At 47.4% G+C, this 18,907-nt stretch overlaps 34 non-coding genes across 34 annotated transcripts; all 34 read right to left on the bottom strand.

Annotated features, from left to right (window-relative positions):
• Nucleotides 1-119: 119 nt before the first annotated feature.
• TRNAP-CGG (transfer RNA proline (anticodon CGG)) lies at nt 120-191 on the bottom strand. Its single transcript has one exon. It is a non-coding gene; the product is annotated as a tRNA-Pro (tRNA).
• Nucleotides 192-1,123: 932 nt separating this feature from the next.
• Nucleotides 1,124-1,235, bottom strand: TRNAL-CAA (transfer RNA leucine (anticodon CAA)). Its single transcript has 2 exons — nt 1,198-1,235; nt 1,124-1,169 (listed from the first exon to the last, which is right to left on the bottom strand). It is a non-coding gene; the product is annotated as a tRNA-Leu (tRNA).
• Nucleotides 1,236-1,528: 293 nt separating this feature from the next.
• Nucleotides 1,529-1,601, bottom strand: TRNAV-AAC (transfer RNA valine (anticodon AAC)). The gene has a single exon. It is a non-coding gene; the product is annotated as a tRNA-Val (tRNA).
• A 385-nt stretch (nt 1,602-1,986) lies between these two features.
• TRNAP-AGG (transfer RNA proline (anticodon AGG)) lies at nt 1,987-2,058 on the bottom strand. The gene has a single exon. It is a non-coding gene; the product is annotated as a tRNA-Pro (tRNA).
• A 405-nt stretch (nt 2,059-2,463) lies between these two features.
• Nucleotides 2,464-2,536, bottom strand: TRNAV-UAC (transfer RNA valine (anticodon UAC)). Its single transcript has one exon. It is a non-coding gene; the product is annotated as a tRNA-Val (tRNA).
• Nucleotides 2,537-2,921: 385 nt separating this feature from the next.
• Nucleotides 2,922-2,993, bottom strand: TRNAP-CGG (transfer RNA proline (anticodon CGG)). The gene has a single exon. It is a non-coding gene; the product is annotated as a tRNA-Pro (tRNA).
• A 932-nt stretch (nt 2,994-3,925) lies between these two features.
• Nucleotides 3,926-4,037, bottom strand: TRNAL-CAA (transfer RNA leucine (anticodon CAA)). The gene is made up of 2 exons: nt 4,000-4,037; nt 3,926-3,971 (listed from the first exon to the last, which is right to left on the bottom strand). It is a non-coding gene; the product is annotated as a tRNA-Leu (tRNA).
• A 293-nt stretch (nt 4,038-4,330) lies between these two features.
• Nucleotides 4,331-4,403, bottom strand: TRNAV-AAC (transfer RNA valine (anticodon AAC)). The gene has a single exon. It is a non-coding gene; the product is annotated as a tRNA-Val (tRNA).
• Nucleotides 4,404-4,788: 385 nt separating this feature from the next.
• TRNAP-AGG (transfer RNA proline (anticodon AGG)) lies at nt 4,789-4,860 on the bottom strand. Its single transcript has one exon. It is a non-coding gene; the product is annotated as a tRNA-Pro (tRNA).
• Nucleotides 4,861-5,265: 405 nt separating this feature from the next.
• Nucleotides 5,266-5,338, bottom strand: TRNAV-UAC (transfer RNA valine (anticodon UAC)). The gene has a single exon. It is a non-coding gene; the product is annotated as a tRNA-Val (tRNA).
• A 385-nt stretch (nt 5,339-5,723) lies between these two features.
• TRNAP-CGG (transfer RNA proline (anticodon CGG)) lies at nt 5,724-5,795 on the bottom strand. Its single transcript has one exon. It is a non-coding gene; the product is annotated as a tRNA-Pro (tRNA).
• Nucleotides 5,796-6,727: 932 nt separating this feature from the next.
• Nucleotides 6,728-6,839, bottom strand: TRNAL-CAA (transfer RNA leucine (anticodon CAA)). The gene is made up of 2 exons: nt 6,802-6,839; nt 6,728-6,773 (listed from the first exon to the last, which is right to left on the bottom strand). It is a non-coding gene; the product is annotated as a tRNA-Leu (tRNA).
• A 293-nt stretch (nt 6,840-7,132) lies between these two features.
• On the bottom strand, nt 7,133-7,205 carry TRNAV-AAC (transfer RNA valine (anticodon AAC)). The gene has a single exon. It is a non-coding gene; the product is annotated as a tRNA-Val (tRNA).
• Nucleotides 7,206-7,586: 381 nt separating this feature from the next.
• TRNAP-AGG (transfer RNA proline (anticodon AGG)) lies at nt 7,587-7,658 on the bottom strand. The gene has a single exon. It is a non-coding gene; the product is annotated as a tRNA-Pro (tRNA).
• A 405-nt stretch (nt 7,659-8,063) lies between these two features.
• On the bottom strand, nt 8,064-8,136 carry TRNAV-UAC (transfer RNA valine (anticodon UAC)). The gene has a single exon. It is a non-coding gene; the product is annotated as a tRNA-Val (tRNA).
• Nucleotides 8,137-8,521: 385 nt separating this feature from the next.
• Nucleotides 8,522-8,593, bottom strand: TRNAP-CGG (transfer RNA proline (anticodon CGG)). The gene has a single exon. It is a non-coding gene; the product is annotated as a tRNA-Pro (tRNA).
• Nucleotides 8,594-9,525: 932 nt separating this feature from the next.
• On the bottom strand, nt 9,526-9,637 carry TRNAL-CAA (transfer RNA leucine (anticodon CAA)). Its single transcript has 2 exons — nt 9,600-9,637; nt 9,526-9,571 (listed from the first exon to the last, which is right to left on the bottom strand). It is a non-coding gene; the product is annotated as a tRNA-Leu (tRNA).
• Nucleotides 9,638-9,930: 293 nt separating this feature from the next.
• TRNAV-AAC (transfer RNA valine (anticodon AAC)) lies at nt 9,931-10,003 on the bottom strand. Its single transcript has one exon. It is a non-coding gene; the product is annotated as a tRNA-Val (tRNA).
• Nucleotides 10,004-10,388: 385 nt separating this feature from the next.
• On the bottom strand, nt 10,389-10,460 carry TRNAP-AGG (transfer RNA proline (anticodon AGG)). The gene has a single exon. It is a non-coding gene; the product is annotated as a tRNA-Pro (tRNA).
• A 405-nt stretch (nt 10,461-10,865) lies between these two features.
• On the bottom strand, nt 10,866-10,938 carry TRNAV-UAC (transfer RNA valine (anticodon UAC)). The gene has a single exon. It is a non-coding gene; the product is annotated as a tRNA-Val (tRNA).
• Nucleotides 10,939-11,323: 385 nt separating this feature from the next.
• TRNAP-CGG (transfer RNA proline (anticodon CGG)) lies at nt 11,324-11,395 on the bottom strand. Its single transcript has one exon. It is a non-coding gene; the product is annotated as a tRNA-Pro (tRNA).
• Nucleotides 11,396-12,327: 932 nt separating this feature from the next.
• On the bottom strand, nt 12,328-12,439 carry TRNAL-CAA (transfer RNA leucine (anticodon CAA)). The gene is made up of 2 exons: nt 12,402-12,439; nt 12,328-12,373 (listed from the first exon to the last, which is right to left on the bottom strand). It is a non-coding gene; the product is annotated as a tRNA-Leu (tRNA).
• A 293-nt stretch (nt 12,440-12,732) lies between these two features.
• On the bottom strand, nt 12,733-12,805 carry TRNAV-AAC (transfer RNA valine (anticodon AAC)). Its single transcript has one exon. It is a non-coding gene; the product is annotated as a tRNA-Val (tRNA).
• Nucleotides 12,806-13,190: 385 nt separating this feature from the next.
• On the bottom strand, nt 13,191-13,262 carry TRNAP-AGG (transfer RNA proline (anticodon AGG)). Its single transcript has one exon. It is a non-coding gene; the product is annotated as a tRNA-Pro (tRNA).
• Nucleotides 13,263-13,667: 405 nt separating this feature from the next.
• Nucleotides 13,668-13,740, bottom strand: TRNAV-UAC (transfer RNA valine (anticodon UAC)). Its single transcript has one exon. It is a non-coding gene; the product is annotated as a tRNA-Val (tRNA).
• Nucleotides 13,741-14,125: 385 nt separating this feature from the next.
• TRNAP-CGG (transfer RNA proline (anticodon CGG)) lies at nt 14,126-14,197 on the bottom strand. Its single transcript has one exon. It is a non-coding gene; the product is annotated as a tRNA-Pro (tRNA).
• Nucleotides 14,198-15,129: 932 nt separating this feature from the next.
• TRNAL-CAA (transfer RNA leucine (anticodon CAA)) lies at nt 15,130-15,241 on the bottom strand. Its single transcript has 2 exons — nt 15,204-15,241; nt 15,130-15,175 (listed from the first exon to the last, which is right to left on the bottom strand). It is a non-coding gene; the product is annotated as a tRNA-Leu (tRNA).
• Nucleotides 15,242-15,534: 293 nt separating this feature from the next.
• Nucleotides 15,535-15,607, bottom strand: TRNAV-AAC (transfer RNA valine (anticodon AAC)). The gene has a single exon. It is a non-coding gene; the product is annotated as a tRNA-Val (tRNA).
• Nucleotides 15,608-15,992: 385 nt separating this feature from the next.
• Nucleotides 15,993-16,064, bottom strand: TRNAP-AGG (transfer RNA proline (anticodon AGG)). Its single transcript has one exon. It is a non-coding gene; the product is annotated as a tRNA-Pro (tRNA).
• A 405-nt stretch (nt 16,065-16,469) lies between these two features.
• TRNAV-UAC (transfer RNA valine (anticodon UAC)) lies at nt 16,470-16,542 on the bottom strand. The gene has a single exon. It is a non-coding gene; the product is annotated as a tRNA-Val (tRNA).
• A 385-nt stretch (nt 16,543-16,927) lies between these two features.
• Nucleotides 16,928-16,999, bottom strand: TRNAP-CGG (transfer RNA proline (anticodon CGG)). Its single transcript has one exon. It is a non-coding gene; the product is annotated as a tRNA-Pro (tRNA).
• A 932-nt stretch (nt 17,000-17,931) lies between these two features.
• Nucleotides 17,932-18,043, bottom strand: TRNAL-CAA (transfer RNA leucine (anticodon CAA)). The gene is made up of 2 exons: nt 18,006-18,043; nt 17,932-17,977 (listed from the first exon to the last, which is right to left on the bottom strand). It is a non-coding gene; the product is annotated as a tRNA-Leu (tRNA).
• A 293-nt stretch (nt 18,044-18,336) lies between these two features.
• Nucleotides 18,337-18,409, bottom strand: TRNAV-AAC (transfer RNA valine (anticodon AAC)). The gene has a single exon. It is a non-coding gene; the product is annotated as a tRNA-Val (tRNA).
• A 385-nt stretch (nt 18,410-18,794) lies between these two features.
• On the bottom strand, nt 18,795-18,866 carry TRNAP-AGG (transfer RNA proline (anticodon AGG)). The gene has a single exon. It is a non-coding gene; the product is annotated as a tRNA-Pro (tRNA).
• Nucleotides 18,867-18,907: the final 41 nt, after the last annotated feature.

Raw genomic sequence — 18,907 nt, 5'->3', positions numbered from 1 at the left:
TGTCAAAAGTGGAAAATAGCGTGCAGGGTAAGGAACCTTCTCGACATACACAGCGTCTTATAGCATTGAAAAGAAGAAAGGCTCCTATATAACAAGCAGCCTGAAAACTTCCACAGGATGGGCTCGTCCGGGATTTGAACCCGGGACCTCTCGCACCCGAAGCGAGAATCATACCCCTAGACCAACGAGCCTGAGTGGCCAGGAGACATTTTGAACAATTACTGAAGCGTCTTTCAGAAAACAGCAGGGCTATTTGGCTCGTCTCCCTATAAGTGAGCCACACAAAGTCATGTTTTCTCTCAAGTTGTTGTTTTTTCACTCCAGCAAGGAAGGGGGCAGCCAATCTCCTATCGGCCAGTGAGCAGTAAAAAGGCACAGATGAGAACAGCAAGCACTTTCTGGCACTTGTACTCCTCTGCAAGTCCTGGACCCTTGCTCCATAGACTTCCACACCAGAAGCAATGAAGGGCCCACCATTTCTTGCGCCTGAGAAAGAGGTGTTTGATATTTGGATTCAAACGCGCTCGCTCAGCGCTCGATCAGGCGAGATCAGGCGAGATTTATATGAGTGGCTCACAGGCCTGAAACATTCACCTGGGAGACCCAGAGTGGCTGACTTCCCAGTATGGCCATTGTTGGGCGAGTCTCCTCCTTTCCTCCTGCCTCAATCTAGAATTGGCTGCAAATCACAAGAGGGAGTGCAATGTCCGTGTGTAGTGCCTACTACCAGCTACCTCTCTGTCTTCCTTATGTAAATTAGAATTTTCAAGGGGGGACCATTGGCAATCTGCTCCTCCCACATAACCAGGAAGCCCTGTTGAACATGTCTGCCTGTGTTGTTGCAGGGACAGTGCCTTCTCTGCCCAAAAGGTGGCAGGAGAGCCTCACAACAAATGATGGGATCAACTGCTTATTTCGAAACCCAGCAAGGCAGTTACTGTGATGGATTGCAAATGTAATGGAAGGTGTGCCTGCGGTGTCACTTTCAGAAATACATGGAATTGTGATTGAGGGCCCAGCCTGGTGGATTTCTCTTTATTTACTACAGGTTCCCGCAAATATTGTGGTGTGTGTGGGGAATGCACTGCAAAAATTAGGAAGACTTAAGGGTGTAAAAGGGACCTGTCAGAAGTGGGATTTGAACCCACGCCTCCATGAGGAGACCAGAAGGCTCAGCATCACTGAAGATCAAGCTCTCTTGAGTCTGGCGCCTTAGACCACTCGGCCATCCTGACGGCTCAGGGTGTGCTTAGTTCTGACTTTTCTGTCTGCACCTGCCAACGTTTCCACTTACAACGTTCACAGAAATGTCACAGGTGTAAAGGCCCCAACAATACAACATAGCTCACACAAAATAAAAATAGGCCCAAGAACAACCCCCAGATGATCGATGGAGATAACTTTGTTTCGTCTGCAAAGGTAAAAAAAAATTCTCGCGGCTCACCGTGTTCAAAGACCACCTCTTCTTAAACTTGCATTGAGATAATAAGGTTTTAGAGTGTGCACAAAAAAAGCATCCAATGCACAGTGTTTCTGCCCCGTCTCGAACCGGGGACCTTTCGCGTGTTAGGTGAACGTGATGACCACTACACTACAGAAACTACCTTGGTGCTTTCTACTGTTAGAGGAAAGTTTCTCTCAAGTCTTCACCCTACTTCTATTCTGCTGTATCAGCAGCGGCTCAGAATATGCAGAACAAGTGTGAAAACCTCAGAGATATCATCCAACATGCTTGCAATTAGACGTATTCAAAACTCACTTGTGCAGGCATCGACAGGCAAATATTTGATGCCTAAATGCCAGCGAGTACAGCTTGGGAAAGCATCACCTGGGACACACTGAGACTAAGCAGGTAGGCAGATAAAGCATGGTGATCCATTTTTCTTCTGAGGTTAGAAATATGTTGTGCAACAATGCACCCAGTATAACGAGAAATAGTCAGGCATAGTGCTTTTTTAGTAGGGTTTGTATGTTTACCTCTAAAAAGGGCTCGTCCGGGATTTGAACCCGGGACCTCTCGCACCCTAAGCGAGAATCATACCCCTAGACCAACGAGCCACGCAAGAGTCACCTCTGACACGGCTCCAGGGGTTAGTGGCAGCTAGCCAGTACATGCTGCTCTGTTCTGCAATATGATTGCTGTCTTTTCCATGACCGTCATCAAACAAGAAATTAAAAAGCCTCTGTCCTTCAGACAGTTTGTTTGCTTTAAGTGTCTGCTCGTGGTGAGGACAAGAGAAGCATTTCTTCTCTCATGCCTTGCTTTCATGAAGTAGGCCCACCCTACAGAGCAAAGTGCGAGCAAGCGAATGGCGCAAGCTATCGTCACTTCTCTTTTCGAGCTGTCACTGAGATCTCTGGAGCACACTACGTCAGGCTGGTGAGGAATAGACAGCCTCTATTATCTCAGCTTTTCTATAAAGTGAGCCAGTAAATGCAAACACTGTGAAAAACAGCAAGCTGCATTTCTGCCCGGTCTCGAACCAGGGACCTTTCGCGTGTAAGGCGAACGTGATAACCACTACACTACAGAAACAGACACTACCTCAGGAATCTTGTTGGCGTGTATTGGGTTGGAACGCACAGACTAAGGGCCAACGTCCTTGAAGCTCAAAGTTGGGCTCTCCTTACCCGGTCTCTCTTTCTTTGGAAGACAGGAATGAGGACCACTTTTTTCCCCAAGAGGCGATTTTGAAACCATATCCTGAAATGACACTAGAAAAACTCTTTGCATGTAATGTTCCTACACTGCTGGTCCAGCCCAGAAAAGCAGTTGCAAGGAAGTCCTGCACTCCTTTATCATGTCAAAAGTGGAAAATAGCGTGCAGGGTAAGGAACCTTCTCGACATACACAGCGTCTTATAGCATTGAAAAGAAGAAAGGCTCCTATATGACAAGCAGTCTGAAAACTTCCACAGGATGGGCTCGTCCGGGATTTGAACCCGGGACCTCTCGCACCCGAAGCGAGAATCATACCCCTAGACCAACGAGCCTGAGTGGCCAGGAGACATTTTGAACAATTACTGAAGCGTCTTTCAGAAAACAGCAGGGCTATTTGGCTCGTCTCCCTATAAGTGAGCCACACAAAGTCATGTTTTCTCTCAAGTTGTTGTTTTTTCACTCCAGCAAGGAAGGGGGCAGCCAATCTCCTATCGGCCAGTGAGCAGTAAAAAGGCACAGATGAGAACAGCAAGCACTTTCTGGCACTTGTACTCCTCTGCAAGTCCTGGACCCTTGCTCCATAGACTTCCACACCAGAAGCAATGAAGGGCCCACCATTTCTTGCGCCTGAGAAAGAGGTGTTTGATATTTGGATTCAAACGCGCTCGCTCAGCGCTCGATCAGGCGAGATCAGGCGAGATTTATATGAGTGGCTCACAGGCCTGAAACATTCACCTGGGAGACCCAGAGTGGCTGACTTCCCAGTATGGCCATTGTTGGGCGAGTCTCCTCCTTTCCTCCTGCCTCAATCTAGAATTGGCTGCAAATCACAAGAGGGAGTGCAATGTCCGTGTGTAGTGCCTACTACCAGCTACCTCTCTGTCTTCCTTATGTAAATTAGAATTTTCAAGGGGGGACCATTGGCAATCTGCTCCTCCCACATAACCAGGAAGCCCTGTTGAACATGTCTGCCTGTGTTGTTGCAGGGACAGTGCCTTCTCTGCCCAAAAGGTGGCAGGAGAGCCTCACAACAAATGATGGGATCAACTGCTTATTTCGAAACCCAGCAAGGCAGTTACTGTGATGGATTGCAAATGTAATGGAAGGTGTGCCTGCGGTGTCACTTTCAGAAATACATGGAATTGTGATTGAGGGCCCAGCCTGGTGGATTTCTCTTTATTTACTACAGGTTCCCGCAAATATTGTGGTGTGTGTGGGGAATGCACTGCAAAAATTAGGAAGACTTAAGGGTGTAAAAGGGACCTGTCAGAAGTGGGATTTGAACCCACGCCTCCATGAGGAGACCAGAAGGCTCAGCATCACTGAAGATCAAGCTCTCTTGAGTCTGGCGCCTTAGACCACTCGGCCATCCTGACGGCTCAGGGTGTGCTTAGTTCTGACTTTTCTGTCTGCACCTGCCAACGTTTCCACTTACAACGTTCACAGAAATGTCACAGGTGTAAAGGCCCCAACAATACAACATAGCTCACACAAAATAAAAATAGGCCCAAGAACAACCCCCAGATGATCGATGGAGATAACTTTGTTTCGTCTGCAAAGGTAAAAAAAAATTCTCGCGGCTCACCGTGTTCAAAGACCACCTCTTCTTAAACTTGCATTGAGATAATAAGGTTTTAGAGTGTGCACAAAAAAAGCATCCAATGCACAGTGTTTCTGCCCCGTCTCGAACCGGGGACCTTTCGCGTGTTAGGCGAACGTGATGACCACTACACTACAGAAACTACCTTGGTGCTTTCTACTGTTAGAGGAAAGTTTCTCTCAAGTCTTCACCCTACTTCTATTCTGCTGTATCAGCAGCGGCTCAGAATGTGCAGAACAAGTGTGAAAACCTCAGAGATATCATCCAACATGCTTGCAATTAGACGTATTCAAAACTCACTTGTGCAGGCATCGACAGGCAAATATCTGATGCCTAAATGCCAGCGAGTACAGCTTGGGAAAGCATCACCTGGGACACACTGAGACTAAGCAGGTAGGCAGATAAAGCATGGTGATCCATTTTTCTTCTGAGGTTAGAAATATGTTGTGCAACAATGCACCCAGTATAACGAGAAATAGTCAGGCATAGTGCTTTTTTAGTAGGGTTTGTATGTTTACCTCTAAAAAGGGCTCGTCCGGGATTTGAACCCGGGACCTCTCGCACCCTAAGCGAGAATCATACCCCTAGACCAACGAGCCACACAAGAGTCACCTCTGACACGGCTCCAGGGGTTAGTGGCAGCTAGCCAGTACATGCTGCTCTGTTCTGCAATATGATTGCTGTCTTTTCCATGACCGTCATCAAACAAGAAATTAAAAAGCCTCTGTCCTTCAGACAGTTTGTTTGCTTTAAGTGTCTGCTCGTGGTGAGGACAAGAGAAGCATTTCTTCTCTCATGCCTTGCTTTCATGAAGTAGGCCCACCCTACAGAGCAAAGTGCGAGCAAGCGAATGGCGCAAGCTATCGTCACTTCTCTTTTCGAGCTGTCACTGAGATCTCTGGAGCACACTACGTCAGGCTGGTGAGGAATAGACAGCCTCTATTATCTCAGCTTTTCTATAAAGTGAGCCAGTAAATGCAAACACTGTGAAAAACAGCAAGCTGCATTTCTGCCCGGTCTCGAACCAGGGACCTTTCGCGTGTAAGGCGAACGTGATAACCACTACACTACAGAAACAGACACTACCTCAGGAATCTTGTTGGCGTGTATTGGGTTGGAACGCACAGACTAAGGGCCAACGTCCTTGAAGCTCAAAGTTGGGCTCTCCTTACCCGGTCTCTCTTTCTTTGGAAGACAGGAATGAGGACCACTTTTTTCCCCAAGAGGCGATTTTGAAACCATATCCTGAAATGACACTAGAAAAACTCTTTGCATGTAATGTTCCTACACTGCTGGTCCAGCCCAGAAAAGCAGTTGCAAGGAAGTCCTGCACTCCTTTATCATGTCAAAAGTGGAAAATAGCGTGCAGGGTAAGGAACCTTCTCGACATACACAGCGTCTTATAGCATTGAAAAGAAGAAAGGCTCCTATATGACAAGCAGTCTGAAAACTTCCACAGGATGGGCTCGTCCGGGATTTGAACCCGGGACCTCTCGCACCCGAAGCGAGAATCATACCCCTAGACCAACGAGCCTGAGTGGCCAGGAGACATTTTGAACAATTACTGAAGCGTCTTTCAGAAAACAGCAGGGCTATTTGGCTCGTCTCCCTATAAGTGAGCCACACAAAGTCATGTTTTCTCTCAAGTTGTTGTTTTTTCACTCCAGCAAGGAAGGGGGCAGCCAATCTCCTATCGGCCAGTGAGCAGTAAAAAGGCACAGATGAGAACAGCAAGCACTTTCTGGCACTTGTACTCCTCTGCAAGTCCTGGACCCTTGCTCCATAGACTTCCACACCAGAAGCAATGAAGGGCCCACCATTTCTTGCGCCTGAGAAAGAGGTGTTTGATATTTGGATTCAAACGCGCCCGCTCAGCGCTCGATCAGGCTCGATCAGGCGAGATTTATATGAGTGGCTCACAGGCCTGAAACATTCACCTGGGAGACCCAGAGTGGCTGACTTCCCAGTATGGCCATTGTTGGGCGAGTCTCCTCCTTTCCTCCTGCCTCAATCTAGAATTGGCTGCAAATCACAAGAGGGAGTGCAATGTCCGTGTGTAGTGCCTACTACCAGCTACCTCTCTGTCTTCCTTATGTAAATTAGAATTTTCAAGGGGGGACCATTGGCAATCTGCTCCTCCCACATAACCAGGAAGCCCTGTTGAACATGTCTGCCTGTGTTGTTGCAGGGACAGTGCCTTCTCTGCCAAAAAGGTGGCAGGAGAGCCTCACAACAAATGATGGGATCAACTGCTTATTTCGAAACCCAGCAAGGCAGTTACTGTGATGGATTGCAAATGTAATGGAAGGTGTGCCTGAGGTGTCACTTTCAGAAATACATGGAATTGTGATTGAGGGCCCAGCCTGGTGGATTTCTCTTTATTTACTACAGGTTCCCGCAAATATTGTGGTGTGTGTGGGGAATGCACTGCAAAAATTAGGAAGACTTAAGGGTGTAAAAGGGACCTGTCAGAAGTGGGATTTGAACCCACGCCTCCATGAGGAGACCAGAAGGCTCAGCATCACTGAAGATCAAGCTCTCTTGAGTCTGGCGCCTTAGACCACTCGGCCATCCTGACGGCTCAGGGTGTGCTTAGTTCTGACTTTTCTGTCTGCACCTGCCAACGTTTCCACTTACAACGTTCACAGAAATGTCACAGGTGTAAAGGCCCCAACAATACAACATAGCTCACACAAAATAAAAATAGGCCCAAGAACAACCCCCAGATGATCGATGGAGATAACTTTGTTTCGTCTGCAAAGGTAAAAAAAAATTCTCGCGGCTCACTGTGTTCAAAGACCACCTCTTCTTAAACTTGCATTGAGATAATAAGGTTTTAGAGTGTGCACAAAAAAAGCATCCAATGCACAGTGTTTCTGCCCCGTCTCGAACCGGGGACCTTTCGCGTGTTAGGCGAACGTGATGACCACTACACTACAGAAACTACCTTGGTGCTTTCTACTGTTAGAGGAAAGTTTCTCTCAAGTCTTCACCCTACTTCTATTCTGCTGTATCAGCAGCGGCTCAGAATGTGCAGAACAAGTGTGAAAACCTCAGAGATATCATCCAACATGCTTGCAATTAGACGTATTCAAAACTCACTTGTGCAGGCATCGACAGGCAAATATCTGATGCCTAAATGCCAGCGAGTACAGCTTGGGAAAGCATGACCTGGGACACACTGAGACTAAGCAGGTAGGCAGATAAAGCATGGTGATCCATTTTTCTTCTGAGGTTAGAAATATGTTGTGCAACAATGCACCCAGTATAACGAGAAATAGTCATAGTGCTTTTTTAGTAGGGTTTGTATGTTTACCTCTAAAAAGGGCTCGTCCGGGATTTGAACCCGGGACCTCTCGCACCCTAAGCGAGAATCATACCCCTAGACCAACGAGCCACGCAAGAGTCACCTCTGACACGGCTCCAGGGGTTAGTGGCAGCTAGCCAGTACATGCTGCTCTGTTCTGCAATATGATTGCTGTCTTTTCCATGACCGTCATCAAACAAGAAATTAAAAAGCCTATGTCCTTCAGACAGTTTGTTTGCTTTAAGTGTCTGCTCGTGGTGAGGACAAGAGAAGCATTTCTTCTCTCATGCCTTGCTTTCATGAAGTAGGCCCACCCTACAGAGCAAAGTGCGAGCAAGCGAATGGCGCAAGCTATCGTCACTTCTCTTTTCGAGCTGTCACTGAGATCTCTGGAGCACACTACGTCAGGCTGGTGAGGAATAGACAGCCTCTATTATCTCAGCTTTTCTATAAAGTGAGCCAGTAAATGCAAACACTGTGAAAAACAGCAAGCTGCATTTCTGCCCGGTCTCGAACCAGGGACCTTTCGCGTGTAAGGCGAACGTGATAACCACTACACTACAGAAACAGACACTACCTCAGGAATCTTGTTGGCGTGTATTGGGTTGGAACGCACAGACTAAGGGCCAACGTCCTTGAAGCTCAAAGTTGGGCTCTCCTTACCCGGTCTCTCTTTCTTTGGAAGACAGGAATGAGGACCACTTTTTTCCCCAAGAGGCGATTTTGAAACCATATCCTGAAATGACACTAGAAAAACTCTTTGCATGTAATGTTCCTACACTGCTGGTCCAGCCCAGAAAAGCAGTTGCAAGGAAGTCCTGCACTCCTTTATCATGTCAAAAGTGGAAAATAGCGTGCAGGGTAAGGAACCTTCTCGACATACACAGCGTCTTATAGCATTGAAAAGAAGAAAGGCTCCTATATAACAAGCAGCCTGAAAACTTCCACAGGATGGGCTCGTCCGGGATTTGAACCCGGGACCTCTCGCACCCGAAGCGAGAATCATACCCCTAGACCAACGAGCCTGAGTGGCCAGGAGACATTTTGAACAATTACTGAAGCGTCTTTCAGAAAACAGCAGGGCTATTTGGCTCGTCTCCCTATAAGTGAGCCACACAAAGTCATGTTTTCTCTCAAGTTGTTGTTTTTTCACTCCAGCAAGGAAGGGGGCAGCCAATCTCCTATCGGCCAGTGAGCAGTAAAAAGGCACAGATGAGAACAGCAAGCACTTTCTGGCACTTGTACTCCTCTGCAAGTCCTGGACCCTTGCTCCATAGACTTCCACACCAGAAGCAATGAAGGGCCCACCATTTCTTGCGCCTGAGAAAGAGGTGTTTGATATTTGGATTCAAACGCGCTCGCTCAGCGCTCGATCAGGCTCGATCAGGCGAGATTTATATGAGTGGCTCACAGGCCTGAAACATTCACCTGGGAGACCCAGAGTGGCTGACTTCCCAGTATGGCCATTGTTGGGCGAGTCTCCTCCTTTCCTCCTGCCTCAATCTAGAATTGGCTGCAAATCACAAGAGGGAGTGCAATGTCCGTGTGTAGTGCCTACTACCAGCTACCTCTCTGTCTTCCTTATGTAAATTAGAATTTTCAAGGGGGGACCATTGGCAATCTGCTCCTCCCACATAACCAGGAAGCCCTGTTGAACATGTCTGCCTGTGTTGTTGCAGGGACAGTGCCTTCTCTGCCCAAAAGGTGGCAGGAGAGCCTCACAACAAATGATGGGATCAACTGCTTATTTCGAAACCCAGCAAGGCAGTTACTGTGATGGATTGCAAATGTAATGGAAGGTGTGCCTGCGGTGTCACTTTCAGAAATACATGGAATTGTGATTGAGGGCCCAGCCTGGTGGATTTCTCTTTATTTACTACAGGTTCCCGCAAATATTGTGGTGTGTGTGGGGAATGCACTGCAAAAATTAGGAAGACTTAAGGGTGTAAAAGGGACCTGTCAGAAGTGGGATTTGAACCCACGCCTCCATGAGGAGACCAGAAGGCTCAGCATCACTGAAGATCAAGCTCTCTTGAGTCTGGCGCCTTAGACCACTCGGCCATCCTGACGGCTCAGGGTGTGCTTAGTTCTGACTTTTCTGTCTGCACCTGCCAACGTTTCCACTTACAACGTTCACAGAAATGTCACAGGTGTAAAGGCCCCAACAATACAACATAGCTCACACAAAATAAAAATAGGCCCAAGAACAACCCCCAGATGATCGATGGAGATAACTTTGTTTCGTCTGCAAAGGTAAAAAAAAATTCTCGCGGCTCACCGTGTTCAAAGACCACCTCTTCTTAAACTTGCATTGAGATAATAAGGTTTTAGAGTGTGCACAAAAAAAGCATCCAATGCACAGTGTTTCTGCCCCGTCTCGAACCGGGGACCTTTCGCGTGTTAGGCGAACGTGATGACCACTACACTACAGAAACTACCTTGGTGCTTTCTACTGTTAGAGGAAAGTTTCTCTCAAGTCTTCACCCTACTTCTATTCTGCTGTATCAGCAGCGGCTCAGAATGTGCAGAACAAGTGTGAAAACCTCAGAGATATCATCCAACATGCTTGCAATTAGACGTATTCAAAACTCACTTGTGCAGGCATCGACAGGCAAATATCTGATGCCTAAATGCCAGCGAGTACAGCTTGGGAAAGCATCACCTGGGACACACTGAGACTAAGCAGGTAGGCAGATAAAGCATGGTGATCCATTTTTCTTCTGAGGTTAGAAATATGTTGTGCAACAATGCACCCAGTATAACGAGAAATAGTCAGGCATAGTGCTTTTTTAGTAGGGTTTGTATGTTTACCTCTAAAAAGGGCTCGTCCGGGATTTGAACCCGGGACCTCTCGCACCCTAAGCGAGAATCATACCCCTAGACCAACGAGCCACGCAAGAGTCACCTCTGACACGGCTCCAGGGGTTAGTGGCAGCTAGCCAGTACATGCTGCTCTGTTCTGCAATATGATTGCTGTCTTTTCCATGACCGTCATCAAACAAGAAATTAAAAAGCCTCTGTCCTTCAGACAGTTTGTTTGCTTTAAGTGTCTGCTCGTGGTGAGGACAAGAGAAGCATTTCTTCTCTCATGCCTTGCTTTCATGAAGTAGGCCCACCCTACAGAGCAAAGTGCGAGCAAGCGAATGGCGCAAGCTATCGTCACTTCTCTTTTCGAGCTGTCACTGAGATCTCTGGAGCACACTACGTCAGGCTGGTGAGGAATAGACAGCCTCTATTATCTCAGCTTTTCTATAAAGTGAGCCAGTAAATGCAAACACTGTGAAAAACAGCAAGCTGCATTTCTGCCCGGTCTCGAACCAGGGACCTTTCGCGTGTAAGGCGAACGTGATAACCACTACACTACAGAAACAGACACTACCTCAGGAATCTTGTTGGCGTGTATTGGGTTGGAACGCACAGACTAAGGGCCAACGTCCTTGAAGCTCAAAGTTGGGCTCTCCTTACCCGGTCTCTCTTTCTTTGGAAGACAGGAATGAGGACCACTTTTTTCCCCAAGAGGCGATTTTGAAACCATATCCTGAAATGACACTAGAAAAACTCTTTGCATGTAATGTTCCTACACTGCTGGTCCAGCCCAGAAAAGCAGTTGCAAGGAAGTCCTGCACTCCTTTATCATGTCAAAAGTGGAAAATAGCGTGCAGGGTAAGGAACCTTCTCGACATACACAGCGTCTTATAGCATTGAAAAGAAGAAAGGCTCCTATATGACAAGCAGTCTGAAAACTTCCACAGGATGGGCTCGTCCGGGATTTGAACCCGGGACCTCTCGCACCCGAAGCGAGAATCATACCCCTAGACCAACGAGCCTGAGTGGCCAGGAGACATTTTGAACAATTACTGAAGCGTCTTTCAGAAAACAGCAGGGCTATTTGGCTCGTCTCCCTATAAGTGAGCCACACAAAGTCATGTTTTCTCTCAAGTTGTTGTTTTTTCACTCCAGCAAGGAAGGGGGCAGCCAATCTCCTATCGGCCAGTGAGCAGTAAAAAGGCACAGATGAGAACAGCAAGCACTTTCTGGCACTTGTACTCCTCTGCAAGTCCTGGACCCTTGCTCCATAGACTTCCACACCAGAAGCAATGAAGGGCCCACCATTTCTTGCGCCTGAGAAAGAGGTGTTTGATATTTGGATTCAAACGCGCCCGCTCAGCGCTCGATCAGGCTCGATCAGGCGAGATTTATATGAGTGGCTCACAGGCCTGAAACATTCACCTGGGAGACCCAGAGTGGCTGACTTCCCAGTATGGCCATTGTTGGGCGAGTCTCCTCCTTTCCTCCTGCCTCAATCTAGAATTGGCTGCAAATCACAAGAGGGAGTGCAATGTCCGTGTGTAGTGCCTACTACCAGCTACCTCTCTGTCTTCCTTATGTAAATTAGAATTTTCAAGGGGGGACCATTGGCAATCTGCTCCTCCCACATAACCAGGAAGCCCTGTTGAACATGTCTGCCTGTGTTGTTGCAGGGACAGTGCCTTCTCTGCCCAAAAGGTGGCAGGAGAGCCTCACAACAAATGATGGGATCAACTGCTTATTTCGAAACCCAGCAAGGCAGTTACTGTGATGGATTGCAAATGTAATGGAAGGTGTGCCTGCGGTGTCACTTTCAGAAATACATGGAATTGTGATTGAGGGCCCAGCCTGGTGGATTTCTCTTTATTTACTACAGGTTCCCGCAAATATTGTGGTGTGTGTGGGGAATGCACTGCAAAAATTAGGAAGACTTAAGGGTGTAAAAGGGACCTGTCAGAAGTGGGATTTGAACCCACGCCTCCATGAGGAGACCAGAAGGCTCAGCATCACTGAAGATCAAGCTCTCTTGAGTCTGGCGCCTTAGACCACTCGGCCATCCTGACGGCTCAGGGTGTGCTTAGTTCTGACTTTTCTGTCTGCACCTGCCAACGTTTCCACTTACAACGTTCACAGAAATGTCACAGGTGTAAAGGCCCCAACAATACAACATAGCTCACACAAAATAAAAATAGGCCCAAGAACAACCCCCAGATGATCGATGGAGATAACTTTGTTTCGTCTGCAAAGGTAAAAAAAAATTCTCGCGGCTCACCGTGTTCAAAGACCACCTCTTCTTAAACTTGCATTGAGATAATAAGGTTTTAGAGTGTGCACAAAAAAAGCATCCAATGCACAGTGTTTCTGCCCCGTCTCGAACCGGGGACCTTTCGCGTGTTAGGCGAACGTGATGACCACTACACTACAGAAACTACCTTGGTGCTTTCTACTGTTAGAGGAAAGTTTCTCTCAAGTCTTCACCCTACTTCTATTCTGCTGTATCAGCAGCGGCTCAGAATGTGCAGAACAAGTGTGAAAACCTCAGAGATATCATCCAACATGCTTGCAATTAGACGTATTCAAAACTCACTTGTGCAGGCATCGACAGGCAAATATCTGATGCCTAAATGCCAGCGAGTACAGCTTGGGAAAGCATCACCTGGGACACACTGAGACTAAGCAGGTAGGCAGATAAAGCATGGTGATCCATTTTTCTTCTGAGGTTAGAAATATGTTGTGCAACAATGCACCCAGTATAACGAGAAATAGTCAGGCATAGTGCTTTTTTAGTAGGGTTTGTATGTTTACCTCTAAAAAGGGCTCGTCCGGGATTTGAACCCGGGACCTCTCGCACCCTAAGCGAGAATCATACCCCTAGACCAACGAGCCACGCAAGAGTCACCTCTGACACGGCTCCAGGGGTTAGTGGCAGCTAGCCAGTACATGCTGCTCTGTTCTGCAATATGATTGCTGTCTTTTCCATGACCGTCATCAAACAAGAAATTAAAAAGCCTCTGTCCTTCAGACAGTTTGTTTGCTTTAAGTGTCTGCTCGTGGTGAGGACAAGAGAAGCATTTCTTCTCTCATGCCTTGCTTTCATGAAGTAGGCCCACCCTACAGAGCAAAGTGCGAGCAAGCGAATGGCGCAAGCTATCGTCACTTCTCTTTTCGAGCTGTCACTGAGATCTCTGGAGCACACTACGTCAGGCTGGTGAGGAATAGACAGCCTCTATTATCTCAGCTTTTCTATAAAGTGAGCCAGTAAATGCAAACACTGTGAAAAACAGCAAGCTGCATTTCTGCCCGGTCTCGAACCAGGGACCTTTCGCGTGTAAGGCGAACGTGATAACCACTACACTACAGAAACAGACACTACCTCAGGAATCTTGTTGGCGTGTATTGGGTTGGAACGCACAGACTAAGGGCCAACGTCCTTGAAGCTCAAAGTTGGGCTCTCCTTACCCGGTCTCTCTTTCTTTGGAAGACAGGAATGAGGACCACTTTTTTCCCCAAGAGGCGATTTTGAAACCATATCCTGAAATGACACTAGAAAAACTCTTTGCATGTAATGTTCCTACACTGCTGGTCCAGCCCAGAAAAGCAGTTGCAAGGAAGTCCTGCACTCCTTTATCATGTCAAAAGTGGAAAATAGCGTGCAGGGTAAGGAACCTTCTCGACATACACAGCGTCTTATAGCATTGAAAAGAAGAAAGGCTCCTATATGACAAGCAGTCTGAAAACTTCCACAGGATGGGCTCGTCCGGGATTTGAACCCGGGACCTCTCGCACCCGAAGCGAGAATCATACCCCTAGACCAACGAGCCTGAGTGGCCAGGAGACATTTTGAACAATTACTGAAGCGTCTTTCAGAAAACAGCAGGGCTATTTGGCTCGTCTCCCTATAAGTGAGCCACACAAAGTCATGTTTTCTCTCAAGTTGTTGTTTTTTCACTCCAGCAAGGAAGGGGGCAGCCAATCTCCTATCGGCCAGTGAGCAGTAAAAAGGCACAGATGAGAACAGCAAGCACTTTCTGGCACTTGTACTCCTCTGCAAGTCCTGGACCCTTGCTCCATAGACTTCCACACCAGAAGCAATGAAGGGCCCACCATTTCTTGCGCCTGAGAAAGAGGTGTTTGATATTTGGATTCAAACGCGCCCGCTCAGCGCTCGATCAGGCTCGATCAGGCGAGATTTATATGAGTGGCTCACAGGCCTGAAACATTCACCTGGGAGACCCAGAGTGGCTGACTTCCCAGTATGGCCATTGTTGGGCGAGTCTCCTCCTTTCCTCCTGCCTCAATCTAGAATTGGCTGCAAATCACAAGAGGGAGTGCAATGTCCGTGTGTAGTGCCTACTACCAGCTACCTCTCTGTCTTCCTTATGTAAATTAGAATTTTCAAGGGGGGACCATTGGCAATCTGCTCCTCCCACATAACCAGGAAGCCCTGTTGAACATGTCTGCCTGTGTTGTTGCAGGGACAGTGCCTTCTCTGCCAAAAAGGTGGCAGGAGAGCCTCACAACAAATGATGGGATCAACTGCTTATTTCGAAACCCAGCAAGGCAGTTACTGTGATGGATTGCAAATGTAATGGAAGGTGTGCCTGCGGTGTCACTTTCAGAAATACATGGAATTGTGATTGAGGGCCCAGCCTGGTGGATTTCTCTTTATTTACTACAGGTTCCCCCAAATATTGTGGTGTGTGTGGGGAATGCACTGCAAAAATTAGGAAGACTTAAGGGTGTAAAAGGGACCTGTCAGAAGTGGGATTTGAACCCACGCCTCCATGAGGAGACCAGAAGGCTCAGCATCACTGAAGATCAAGCTCTCTTGAGTCTGGCGCCTTAGACCACTCGGCCATCCTGACGGCTCAGGGTGTGCTTAGTTCTGACTTTTCTGTCTGCACCTGCCAACGTTTCCACTTACAACGTTCACAGAAATGTCACAGGTGTAAAGGCCCCAACAATACAACATAGCTCACACAAAATAAAAATAGGCCCAAGAACAACCCCCAGATGATCGATGGAGATAACTTTGTTTCGTCTGCAAAGGTAAAAAAAAATTCTCGCGGCTCACCGTGTTCAAAGACCACCTCTTCTTAAACTTGCATTGAGATAATAAGGTTTTAGAGTGTGCACAAAAAAAGCATCCAATGCACAGTGTTTCTGCCCCGTCTCGAACCGGGGACCTTTCGCGTGTTAGGCGAACGTGATGACCACTACACTACAGAAACTACCTTGGTGCTTTCTACTGTTAGAGGAAAGTTTCTCTCAAGTCTTCACCCTACTTCTATTCTGCTGTATCAGCAGCGGCTCAGAATGTGCAGAACAAGTGTGAAAACCTCAGAGATATCATCCAACATGCTTGCAATTAGACGTATTCAAAACTCACTTGTGCAGGCATCGACAGGCAAATATCTGATGCCTAAATGCCAGCGAGTACAGCTTGGGAAAGCATCACCTGGGACACACTGAGACTAAGCAGGTAGGCAGATAAAGCATGGTGATCCATTTTTCTTCTGAGGTTAGAAATATGTTGTGCAACAATGCACCCAGTATAACGAGAAATAGTCAGGCATAGTGCTTTTTTAGTAGGGTTTGTATGTTTACCTCTAAAAAGGGCTCGTCCGGGATTTGAACCCGGGACCTCTCGCACCCTAAGCGAGAATCATACCCCTAGACCAACGAGCCACGCAAGAGTCACCTCTGACACGGCTCCAGGGGTTAGTGGCAGCTAGCCAGTACATGCTGCTCTGTTCTGCAATATGATTGCTGTCTTTTCCATGACCGTCATCAAACAAGAAATTAAAAAGCCTCTGTCCTTCAGACAGTTTGTTTGCTTTAAGTGTCTGCTCGTGGTGAGGACAAGAGAAGCATTTCTTCTCTCATGCCTTGCTTTCATGAAGTAGGCCCACCCTACAGAGCAAAGTGCGAGCAAGCGAATGGCGCAAGCTATCGTCACTTCTCTTTTCGAGCTGTCACTGAGATCTCTGGAGCACACTACGTCAGGCTGGTGAGGAATAGACAGCCTCTATTATGTCAGCTTTTCTATAAAGTGAGCCAGTAAATGCAAACACTGTGAAAAACAGCAAGCTGCATTTCTGCCCGGTCTCGAACCAGGGACCTTTCGCGTGTAAGGCGAACGTGATAACCACTACACTACAGAAACAGACACTACCTCAGGAATCTTGTTGGCGTGTATTGGGTTGGAACGCACAGACTAAGGGCCAACGTCCTTGAAGCTCAAAGTTGGGCTCTCCTTACCCGGTCTCTCTTTCTTTGGAAGACAGGAATGAGGACCACTTTTTTCCCCAAGAGGCGATTTTGAAACCATATCCTGAAATGACACTAGAAAAACTCTTTGCATGTAATGTTCCTACACTGCTGGTCCAGCCCAGAAAAGCAGTTGCAAGGAAGTCCTGCACTCCTTTATCATGTCAAAAGTGGAAAATAGCGTGCAGGGTAAGGAACCTTCTCGACATACACAGCGTCTTATAGCATTGAAAAGAAGAAAGGCTCCTATATAACAAGCAGCCTGAAAACTTCCACAGGATGGGCTCGTCCGGGATTTGAACCCGGGACCTCTCGCACCCGAAGCGAGAATCATACCCCTAGACCAACGAGCCTGAGTGGCCAGGAGACATTTTGAACAATTACTGAAGCGTCTTTCAGAAAACAGCAGGGCTATTTGGCTCGTCTCCCTATAAGTGAGCCACACAAAGTCATGTTTTCTCTCAAGTTGTTGTTTTTTCACTCCAGCAAGGAAGGGGGCAGCCAATCTCCTATCGGCCAGTGAGCAGTAAAAAGGCACAGATGAGAACAGCAAGCACTTTCTGGCACTTGTACTCCTCTGCAAGTCCTGGACCCTTGCTCCATAGACTTCCACACCAGAAGCAATGAAGGGCCCACCATTTCTTGCGCCTGAGAAAGAGGTGTTTGATATTTGGATTCAAACGCGCTCGCTCAGCGCTCGATCAGGCTCGATCAGGCGAGATTTATATGAGTGGCTCACAGGCCTGAAACATTCACCTGGGAGACCCAGAGTGGCTGACTTCCCAGTATGGCCATTGTTGGGCGAGTCTCCTCCTTTCCTCCTGCCTCAATCTAGAATTGGCTGCAAATCACAAGAGGGAGTGCAATGTCCGTGTGTAGTGCCTACTACCAGCTACCTCTCTGTCTTCCTTATGTAAATTAGAATTTTCAAGGGGGGACCATTGGCAATCTGCTCCTCCCACATAACCAGGAAGCCCTGTTGAACATGTCTGCCTGTGTTGTTGCAGGGACAGTGCCTTCTCTGCCCAAAAGGTGGCAGGAGAGCCTCACAACAAATGATGGGATCAACTGCTTATTTCGAAACCCAGCAAGGCAGTTACTGTGATGGATTGCAAATGTAATGGAAGGTGTGCCTGCGGTGTCACTTTCAGAAATACATGGAATTGTGATTGAGGGCCCAGCCTGGTGGATTTCTCTTTATTTACTACAGGTTCCCGCAAATATTGTGGTGTGTGTGGGGAATGCACTGCAAAAATTAGGAAGACTTAAGGGTGTAAAAGGGACCTGTCAGAAGTGGGATTTGAACCCACGCCTCCATGAGGAGACCAGAAGGCTCAGCATCACTGAAGATCAAGCTCTCTTGAGTCTGGCGCCTTAGACCACTCGGCCATCCTGACGGCTCAGGGTGTGCTTAGTTCTGACTTTTCTGTCTGCACCTGCCAACGTTTCCACTTACAACGTTCACAGAAATGTCACAGGTGTAAAGGCCCCAACAATACAACATAGCTCACACAAAATAAAAATAGGCCCAAGAACAACCCCCAGATGATCGATGGAGATAACTTTGTTTCGTCTGCAAAGGTAAAAAAAAATTCTCGCGGCTCACCGTGTTCAAAGACCACCTCTTCTTAAACTTGCATTGAGATAATAAGGTTTTAGAGTGTGCACAAAAAAAGCATCCAATGCACAGTGTTTCTGCCCCGTCTCGAACCGGGGACCTTTCGCGTGTTAGGTGAACGTGATGACCACTACACTACAGAAACTACCTTGGTGCTTTCTACTGTTAGAGGAAAGTTTCTCTCAAGTCTTCACCCTACTTCTATTCTGCTGTATCAGCAGCGGCTCAGAATATGCAGAACAAGTGTGAAAACCTCAGAGATATCATCCAACATGCTTGCAATTAGACGTATTCAAAACTCACTTGTGCAGGCATCGACAGGCAAATATTTGATGCCTAAATGCCAGCGAGTACAGCTTGGGAAAGCATCACCTGGGACACACTGAGACTAAGCAGGTAGGCAGATAAAGCATGGTGATCCATTTTTCTTCTGAGGTTAGAAATATGTTGTGCAACAATGCACCCAGTATAACGAGAAATAGTCAGGCATAGTGCTTTTTTAGTAGGGTTTGTATGTTTACCTCTAAAAAGGGCTCGTCCGGGATTTGAACCCGGGACCTCTCGCACCCTAAGCGAGAATCATACCCCTAGACCAACGAGCCACGCAAGAGTCACCTCTGACACGGCTCCAGGGGTTAGTGGC

The sequence above is a fragment of the Lissotriton vulgaris genome, chromosome 10 (genome assembly GCF_964263255.1).
Source record: "Lissotriton vulgaris chromosome 10, aLisVul1.2, whole genome shotgun sequence".
Classification (NCBI taxonomy): Eukaryota; Metazoa; Chordata; class Amphibia; order Caudata; family Salamandridae; genus Lissotriton; species Lissotriton vulgaris.
The sequence above is the reverse complement of the archived record's forward strand: the minus strand, read 5'-3'. Positions and strand labels throughout refer to the sequence as shown.